Source organism: Dendropsophus ebraccatus, chromosome 6, assembly GCF_027789765.1.
Source record: "Dendropsophus ebraccatus isolate aDenEbr1 chromosome 6, aDenEbr1.pat, whole genome shotgun sequence".
Classification (NCBI taxonomy): domain Eukaryota; kingdom Metazoa; phylum Chordata; class Amphibia; order Anura; family Hylidae; genus Dendropsophus; species Dendropsophus ebraccatus.
The window spans coordinates 91,166,453-91,176,417 of NC_091459.1; the positions used below are offsets into that span (position 1 = coordinate 91,166,453).

At 42.2% G+C, this 9,965-nt stretch overlaps 1 protein-coding gene across 2 annotated transcripts in view; it reads right to left on the reverse strand.

The window, feature by feature from the left end:
- Positions 1 to 9,230, reverse strand: part of PXYLP1 (2-phosphoxylose phosphatase 1) — a 69,957-nt gene extending 60,727 nt beyond the window's left edge. The window contains exons 1-3 of one of the 2 annotated variants that reach the window (XM_069975367.1): positions 9,165 to 9,226; positions 5,821 to 5,948; positions 5,510 to 5,651 (exon numbers count right to left, since the gene is read on the reverse strand). The gene's annotated coding sequence lies outside the window, so the exon portion shown is untranslated. Of the gene's footprint in view, positions 1 to 5,509; positions 5,652 to 5,820; positions 5,949 to 9,164 lie in introns of both variants that reach the window. The other variant, XM_069975365.1, reaches the window with a different exon arrangement.
- Positions 9,231 to 9,965: the final 735 nt, after the last annotated feature.

A 9,965-nucleotide genomic window follows, 5' to 3' on the forward strand; every position in this document is an offset into this window, starting at 1 on the left:
ATTGGTGGCATTTTGAGGAGTAATTGGGGTATACTGAGTAAAGGTTGTCCCAAGGTAGTGGAATTTAATAACCCTCCGATGATGTCATATAAGAGGACTAAGAACATTAAAGATCTGCTTGTGAAATCAGATATTGGAGTATCCAGGGGACCGCGACAAACTACATTAGGTTTAACCAAGATGGGCTGCTTTCCCTGTCTTGGCTGCTCATGTTGTAGTAACCTTTTGAAAGGTGAGACATTTGCACATCCACACACCACCAAACAATTTACAATAAAACAGAGATTTACCTGTAGATCGGACTTTGTCATATATATGATCGTATGCCCCTGTGGTCTATATTACATCGGTGAGACCACGCAGGAGGTCAGACATAGAATACAACAACATAAAAGCACGATAAGGACACAGAAAACAGAGTTGCCCATTCCGAAACATTTTAGTGAAGCAGGGCATACAGTGAGCCAACTCAGGTTCAGAGTGATTGACCATGTACCCCCACTGGTTAGAGGCGGAAACAGAGAACTGAGGCTTAAAAAACTAGAGCTTAGATGGATCTTTGTACTTGAGACGCTGAGTCCTAAGGGACTCAACCTTGAGTACAAGGTACTTCCAGGTATGTGATATTCCTCGTCAGTATTTTTACAATATACATTTGTGTTTGATTTTAAATGTTTTTAGATCATGTATATTAACTATTTTACTTTGTTCATTGCAGTTACCCCAGTGACTTGTTCTCGACTCTCCATTGGTTGGATTCAGTTTTTGTGGGTTTTTACTTTTTGAATGGCATGATGAGTATACCCAAATTAGCTGTGTTTTTTTCTTTTTGTGTTTTTTCCTTTTTCCTTTTTTTGCAATTTTGCAGTTCACACTATCTATGTGTACCATGATCATGAAGAATTATTCTTTCTCTCTTTTCCTCTTTTTTTGGGCACAAGCATACCACCATTTAGCAAGCTGGAATGGCTACCGTCATGAATTACAGTCCATAGTGTGCATGAAGCCTTTTCAAGGAGTCATCTATGACTGCGTGCTGCCGATATCTTCTCAGCGACCTCTTTGGCGTTCATTCACATAGGCATGAAAGTGATGCGTCTTATGATGACATTATATCTGGCATGGATTAGGTGAGCTATGTGATACGCTATCAGTTCGTCACCGTGTAGCAGAAATGGAACGCCCGGAGCGGGCTCTGATACCTGCACGACCTCCATAGGTGGGGAATCGGTGATGATGACAGCCAAGCATATAATGCTATATTTACGGCAAGTCTGGCGTGCTCTCAACTAAAGCTCTACATATTGCCATCTGGAGTTCCTGTGCCACTGCGTAAGAGTTTGTACATTCATACATTTGTATGTTGGTCCCCGTGTCCATCGGGAAGCTGAGTGGGACAGGACGGCGCATATTGGGACGGTACACACTAAAGCGCCTCTATGCCGTTAGTTGGACTTGAAGGACTGCGGGTCTAGCCTCATATGGTGAAGATACACAAGTTGGACAACGCTGCTCTGTGACAGCTTCTGCGGTTTGTTACCGATGTATGCTTGTTGATTTGCCCGCAACGATCATGGACTTTATTTATTTTTACTTTTTATATTTTTTCAGATAATGGAAGCTACATGATACAGACCGAGGTCCACTTATCATGTGAACTGAATTATATTGGTTTTTATCCTGATTCTGTCTCCTTTTTTCTGTTTTGTACTATCATGCCGTGTGAGCGTCGCGGTTGCTATAGCACCGGTCAGCTGACCGATGTGTTAGCATCAGCGGACTGTTGATTGGCTAAACCCTGCACATGCGCAGTGACACCGGCAAGACGCCGATGTCAGCGCGCTTTAGCGGTACCGTGGAGTTGGTTGGATACAAGTCCTGGGATATTGTCTGCTTTTAATACGTGAGTTACTATGTTCACTGACACACTTTATTTGGGTGGTGAGGGTTAATAAAGTTAATTATGTACTTGGCAACTACTGGCTAGCCCTAACATGTGATTGGTTGTATGTTGTATATATACCCTGTTCATTTGTATATTGTATCAGCTTGAGAAAGACCGTGTTGTCGAAACGTTGCTGTTATGTTATTGCCATGAGGGAATAAATATCTCATTTTTTGCACTTTACTACGCCTTGATGCTGTTAGACTACGCAGGGCATCCTTGTATGAGATAAATGGGGACGGGTCTAGTTATATCTCACTTACAGCCCCTCCAGTATCCTCAGCCTCCCCTGATTACTAAGCTGCAATCACAGAATCACTAGGCAACATTAATACTAATAATATCAGTGGAAGCCACATAGAGCTTCTATATTGTTTCCATCAGGAAGGACAAGCGAGCCACGTTTGGTGCAGCCAAATTCATTGTCACTATGGAAAAATACGAGTCACCATCTAGGGACCTTATAGAAAAGGTTAACTTTTCCAGTGCTAAAAAATAAGATTTGAACAAAAAAGATGGCAGCTTTTTCCAACAGCTGTGTCTCTTGTATAACCAATTGAAGATGAAAGTCATCCACTGATCTTATGTGCATTAAGTAAATGGGGGTCACTCACATCCAGCCCTTTGATGCTGCAGGTGATAGGAATTCTAAGTCTTCAAAGACCGCAGTAAGTAGATTGGTTGGTTTCCTTCTTGAGACAGGATATAAAACTCAAGACAAAGAAAACCAGCCGAACTTGCAGGGGACTCATTCCTTATGACTGCTTTGAGATGCCTTCAGCAGAATGCGAGCCCCATTTATGAGAGCCCATATTCTATTTATGGAGTGGCAGATGATATTTATGCAGTTCCCTAACTTTATTAAACCAGCAGTGATGCTTTGCCATCATAAATGTAAGTGAATAATGAATGAACAATACAATACTGCCAGTATTTTCAGTGTATAAATAAATGGATGCTTGGAAACATAATGATAAAAACAGTAACCTATAATTCAATAAAAAGAAACTATAGCGGAATATTTAGGTTTATTCAGAGAGCAGTGACATCCAGGGGGAGGAGGATATTTATATTCTATTCTTGGTGTTACATTTACCTTCATCGTATTGCTGGTATGAGTATAGTATGACTGTTGTCTGAGTCTTATGTAAGAAGGGTCATAACAGCACCCAACGAACGCCTTTTACTTACAATGTGATCTTTTGGGATTCCATAGAGGGCTACATTATTTTCTATAGAACAGTATTGCATTCATAAGAGAAAAAAAAAACTTGTTGATATGTGAACATAGTCAAAGACGCGACCGCTTGTAGCTAGAAGTCCTTTTGTTGTCCCAATATCTACTAGATATTCAGTGATAATTCCCCTGCTCCTGTATCGCTGGCTGAAAACAATTCAGCTTTTGTAGAAAACAGATGAAAAGAATTTTTTGACAGTGTGACGGGGGAAAACATCTCAGGCGCATAAATTTACATATATACAATGCTGTGAAAAATGTTGTGTTTTTGCTAATTTATCACGTTCAATTGAAAGCTAAAAACTGCTGACATGTCTGCTGTCATTTTTCTGTTCGGAGCCGTTCAGAGATGGACTTATCCTGATGCATAACCGAACTGCGCTGGAACTATAGGTTGTTGATGGCCGAAAATCCCCCTTTAGGAGGGAGAGAAAAATTAATGGCTCCATCTGTATTGACAAGTCAGGCTGGAATCACCCACTGCAGTTTTTTAGAGTACTACCACTGCAGTTTTTTTTTTTTTTTTTTGCCAAAGCCAGAATTTGATTCAAATTGGATGGGAAATACAAAGGGAGGATTTGTACTTCTCTTTCCTGTTGGATCCACCTTTGGGCCAGGTCCTGGGGAAGCAAAGAAGTCCGATACTCCATTACACCACTACCACTATTCCAAAAGTAGAGATGAGCGAACCGGCCGAGGTTCGGGTTCGTATGAACCGGAACTCTCGGCTTCTGATTCCCGCTGTCTGCCCGCTCCGTGGAGAGGGTGGATACAGCCTAAGGACCGCCTGGAAAACTGGGATACAGCCATAGCCAAGTTGCTTTTATTAAATAGGTTTTCTGGATCCTGGAATATTGCTGCCCTGGCTCCTATTCACTTCAATAGGAGCCTCAGGCAACAGTGCCGCTGCAACACAGGGAATGGAGCCAACTCTTTCTGGCTCCATTCACGTTGTAGTGCAGGTGCCAAACAGCTGATCAGCAGGGGAACCCACCGATCAATTATTGATTGCTTATTGAATCCTGTGCATAGGCTATACATTGTTTTATTCTCTTTAATGCCTTTTCACTTGGCATTGATTTAGGACATCATGTTCTGCTTTTTTGCATCCTTCTAGCAGTTTTGTATTGTCTGGCTATGTCCACACTAGGTTTAACATAGCAGCGAGCAATGTTAAACTGCCGGCCGCCAGTCTGCTTTTAGGACGTTCCTGCAGCTGATACCTCTGCATCGGCTGCAGGAACGTTCTTTTTGTACTATTGATTTGCGGGCAACAGCGGGTGTGCCCGCAAATCAATTAGTCATTCACTTCAATGTAATGTGTGGCCGCCGCAGCCCATTACATTGTGTTAACAGCTATTATTTCCATTGCTGTTCACTGAACAGCATCCGGAAATAATAGGCAGGTACATTATTTTAACGCCCATTCTAAAGAACAGGTGTTAACATAACAGTATGTGAACACAGCGAGTGGCATTGCATTGACTTCATTGCATTGCCACCCGTGCAGTAAAGAACGGACACTGATTCCATTGCTATCAGCATCTATTCTTTACTCAAAAGTTACGTAGTTTAAACATAGCCTCATATATATATACACCATATATATATATATATATATATATATATATATATATATATATATACACACACACACACAGTATATATATTTGCTTCCATTGTAGTGGCCAGAACATGGATATTTAATTATAATCTTGTAAATGATCACCTAGTGCATGATGTACTTATTGGTTTTACAATATACAAGGTCATCAACGGGAGTGATGTAATTATGCTCAATAATAAGACAAGCGCTGTACATAGATTATCCTTGTTAATACAGTGCATGTACAATATATCCATATGATCATTCTCATTGTTTAGCTGTAGAGCCCTCTATAGCATACAGTAGCCAAATACACATCTTATCTTTATGGTACACAAACTGCATTAAAAACTGAAAGACTTTACAAGTATATGTGCTCTGTTAAATAGTTACTTTCTGTTTGCACGTCACAGATGACCAGGTAAGGCAATGAGCATGTGATCCCCTTTACTGAATGTAACTCTTTAAAGCATCTTTGCATGGAAAATGGCAGCAAGGAAGACAAAAGATTTTTCCCTTTTTCAAGTAATGATCCAATTTCCACTCATTATTGTGAATGATGTTTTCTCTAGGAATTACTAATATAAAATATTGTGTTACCAAAAAAGAATGATCTGATTACTGTTTGCCTGCTGCAATGTACACGATAATGACTATATGGACGGAAAAATCTTTAATGTAAATCTCCATGCTGTTCTCAGGATCATTTGCTTCTGCATACCAGTGGCACTTGGTACTTCATCTTCTTTTTCTCGTTTGTGGATTCATTTATAATCATTATATACTTGCGGTAATGGAAATCAGAACTCTCTGTCCTGGTGATGTTAGGTTGGGCAGCCCCAGTAGATGATTATAGATGTGACCTAATGGGAAAAATGTAAAAGGCATTCAGCATTAGGCAGCATTCACACTGTGTTTTTGCATTTGCATTTTTAACATTTGCTTTCTCTTTTGACTGATGGACTCTTATGTCAATATATACAGTAACCCGGGCTATCGAGGTGATGTTAGCTAGGGCAGATGGTAGCATACCTTCTCAGCTCTTGCCAAAGGGCCTGAGTGGACTTGAGAGGAGAAATATCTGCATCCGCAGCTATGAGGAGCCGTCTAACATTTTCCGTGGGCACAGAGTGACACAGAACCAGGAACACAGGTCCCACCTAATAGGTAAAGCTAGCCATCAGAAAGACCCCTAAGGAAACCTGGTAGGTTACAGCAGAGTTCTCGGCTTTACTTGCTCATACCTAACTGTTGTGTTAAAGAGAAGATAGTCCCCCAGTGTATATAGGCCAGATCCTGGAAAATCTCTTCAGAAAGGACAACACTCTTGCTTTTTTTTCTTAGTTATAGCATTACTGATCTGACCTTAACCTGCCCTACCTCATACTCCATACCCTTCAGGGCGCTATCTTATTGGAGAAAACACATCAGGAGACATAACATCAGGGATTAGCCCTCAGTGAGTGCAACAAACAGCAGCATACACAGGAAAATACACTTTCACAGTTAACCCCACAAAAACTTTGCTTTAGCTTTGCCAAATAGTACCTAGGCCAGACTCGGGCAAAGTATGGGCTGTATGCGGCCCGCTTACCATTTCTGCCCACCCGGTGTCTGCCTTTCAGCACCCCTAGAAGCTAAGGCCACACAGCTTCTAGGGATACGCCGCTGCTGTTATGTTCAGCCTGCTCACTGTAGTGTGAACGGGCTGAACATAAGGAGAATAGAGCAGAATGACCTGTCTATTCATTGTCTTAGGCTGTGGGCACCTTGTGAAGAGCTGCTTTTTTCCTGCAATAGCATAGTTGACAACAGTCCCAGTTTTGTGGAGACAGTCCCGGGAAAACCATGGCCTGGGAAGCCCCACGCCTTAACTTATAAGCTCCCGCTGCGACAGTATCTCTTGTGGTTGCAGGCAGTATCTGCCTCCAGCCACAAGGGGCCGCTCTCTTGTCCTGGCAAACAGCGCTAGTGACGTCACTCATGCAGAGTAGGGAGAGGAGTCGCTGGGGGACTAGAGGAACCATACAGGTGAGCTTTTTTGTTTTAATTTCAGATGAAATGGGTAGCAGTGTGATGATAAAGGAGCAAGAGAATGAAAGGGGTAGTAGTATAATGATGGAGAGGCAGGAAGATGAAGGGGGTAGTAGTATGATGATGGAGGGGCAGAAGGATGAAGGGGTAGTAGTGTGATGATGGAGGAGCAGGAGGATGAAGGGGGTAGTAGTATGATGATAGAGGAGCACGAGGATAAAGGGGTTTTAGTATGATGAAGGGGGTAGTAGTATGATGATGGAGGGGCAGGAGGATGAAGGAGTAGTATGATGATGGAGGAGCAGGAGGATGAAGGGAGTAGTAGTATGATGATGGAGGGGCAGGAGGATGAAGAGGGTAGTAGAAAGACGATGGAGGGGCAGGAGGATGAAGGGGATAGTAGTATGATGATGGGGGGCAGGAGGATTAGGGGGGGTAGTAGTATGTAGTTTGCATAGCAGGGGACATTATTACTATATGGGGGACACAGCAGGGGGCATTATTACTATATAGACGTCATAAAAGAGTATATTATTACTATATGGGGGATACACCCCCCTCCCCGCCCTCTAGGTATAAATGTATAGTATTGTTATAATTTGGGCTCCTCTTCTAATTATGTACTTCAGGTGTTAAACATTGGTAGTAGTATGGGTCATATTTAACGGCACTCTTGGCACTGTCATATGTGCCACCATTGCCACAAGTCAGATTGGGAGATTTCTGCTCCACAAAAATAATACTGATTATGATGGACATGAACTGTAGAAATACTGAAATACTGTTTGATGAATGATAGATTGATACATGTGAGTCTTCTATGTATTGCCAGCTTATAAGTGCAGTGTTATATATACATACACACAATACAGAGCTGTAGTAGCAGTGTGTACGAGGCTGTACTATATTACTGAACCTGCTGTTTGAAAAATTGTGGCTTTTGCCTGTTTTGTCAGCTATGCCAAATTTAATAGGTAGAAGGGTAGGTATATGATATTCTAATTTGGTGAAATGCTAACACTAGTTGGTTGTGGTTAATATAATGTAAGAATTGACTGATTTTACATAGCATGTAAATAGATGACGTTGGTAAATATGCTGTAGAGCAGATGTGTGCACGCTACATGTAGACAGGGAGCAGCTGGCTGTGCTTTGCCTTTGTCCTGGCCACTCCCGATCCAGAGCCTGCTGGAACATTGTGAGACCTTTTAGAAAGAACGGAAATATGAAAATCCTAATTTACAGCTCTGCAGAGAACTGTTTTATACTGCACAGCAATCTTCAGCGGCGTTATTAATCCTTCTCTTGTGTTTTATGAAAAAAGACCCAGACAAAATACTGTTTTGCAGGCAGCACAAGTTTTACAAAGCTGCAGAGGTCATTGGGTCTAAGGTTTATCCGTATTGTATTACCGTAAAAGGTTGAATTCTGTACAAGGCTTTTGGGACTAAATGAATAATTAGGATTCACACTGATAGAATATCCTCAGGTAATATACTATAAAGGGTATATACACATTCACTGCTATTCTCTTTATTAATCCATCTAAATTTAAGAAATTAAAGGGATAAATCTAACCTGCTTATTATAGCGCACAGGGTCTCTAACCTTCATCTTGGTTCTGTTTCCATGCAGTTTGTAGTTGAATCTAGTACCGCCACCAGAGCAGTCCATCCCTAGTCGGCCCACTCATTCTAATGCTTATCAATGTAGCGGTGGGCTGGAGTGGTGCTCTGTAGGTTGTAGCCCTGCCCCCAGTGCTCCAAACAGCCTTACTAGGCATGGGATTAAACTACAAACTGCACAGAAATGACTTAGAGGAAAGAGACTTACCTTCATCCTCAGCACAACATGTGCTATAGGGAGCTATCAGCAGGTTAGATTCGCCTTAGCTGCTGATAGTTTTCCTTTGGAGTGCCTTTACATACTCGGATCCGCAATGGATTTCACACAGCAAAATCAGCTGGGGATCTAGTGTCAGTGCATCCCTATGAGAATACATACTCGCAGCGGGATTGACATCCCGCTGCAAGTATTTAAGTTAACCCCCCGGCAGCCGAAGCATACATCACCTGTTCCCTGCTCCGGCTTGCTTCGAGGGTTCCCGGCGTCTGCTCGTCCCACTCAGCCAATCAGTGCCCTGCCCTGCTGCAGACACTGATTGGCTGAGCGGCACGTCCTGCCGAGAACCCCTGAAGCAAGCCGAAGCGGAGAGGAGGTGAAGTATGCTCCGGCCGCTGGGGGGTTAACTTACATACTCGCAGCAGGATGTCAATGCTGCCTTAAATGAGGGTAGCATAAATTATTGACAGAAATGCTGAACAGATCTGTGTATTACTTACATCATTTTGTTCAGCCGTTCTCCTGATATGCAGGAAAATAGGATTCTTGCCACCCCTCCCCCCGCCCTCCAGCAGCTGATTGACAGTTGACTGCCTATACACAGCATGGATAGATAACTGCCAATCAGCAGCTAGTGGGTGGAGTTTTCTGCTTCTCATGAATAATGAGGACTACTGGGCTCATGGACATAATGGAGAGGACTTATTGTCCATGCTATTCAGGAGGATATCTCTGAATGAGCTGCACAGAACAATGTAAGTAATACATCATTCTTTTTAGCTTCTCTGTCACTAGTTTATGCTACCCTAAGATAGTACACCATAAACCTACTGACAGAGCCTCTTTAATTTCTGCAAGAAGGAGGAGATGGAAGAAAGTAGAACATTATTTTTACAGTAGTACAATATTATTATTTTTTATTTTACTGTTAAGTGATCGCCAAAATGCCTTTTTACAGTAGTTACTAATGGGCCTAATTCTGACCATTATGCTTTTTTTTTTTTACAGAGTGGTTGGGGTAAGGTGGTGCAGGGCTCCAGCAAAGCTCTCCAATCCTAGCCGTTTAAACTGTTACCTGCCATGGTCATATCATCACTGCATAAAATCTGCTGCCCTTCAAAGCTGCCGCCTGAGCAATATATTGATTTCACGTCATGGCAGAAACGGCCCTGTTTGAAGTTCAATGATGGACAAGAGTCTTTTGTGTTGAGGCGATGAGTTCAAACGTAACTGCAGGACTAAAGTATACACATCTGCCTGGGAGCTGTGTCAGATTGTCAAGTACATGAGGCCAATGTCAT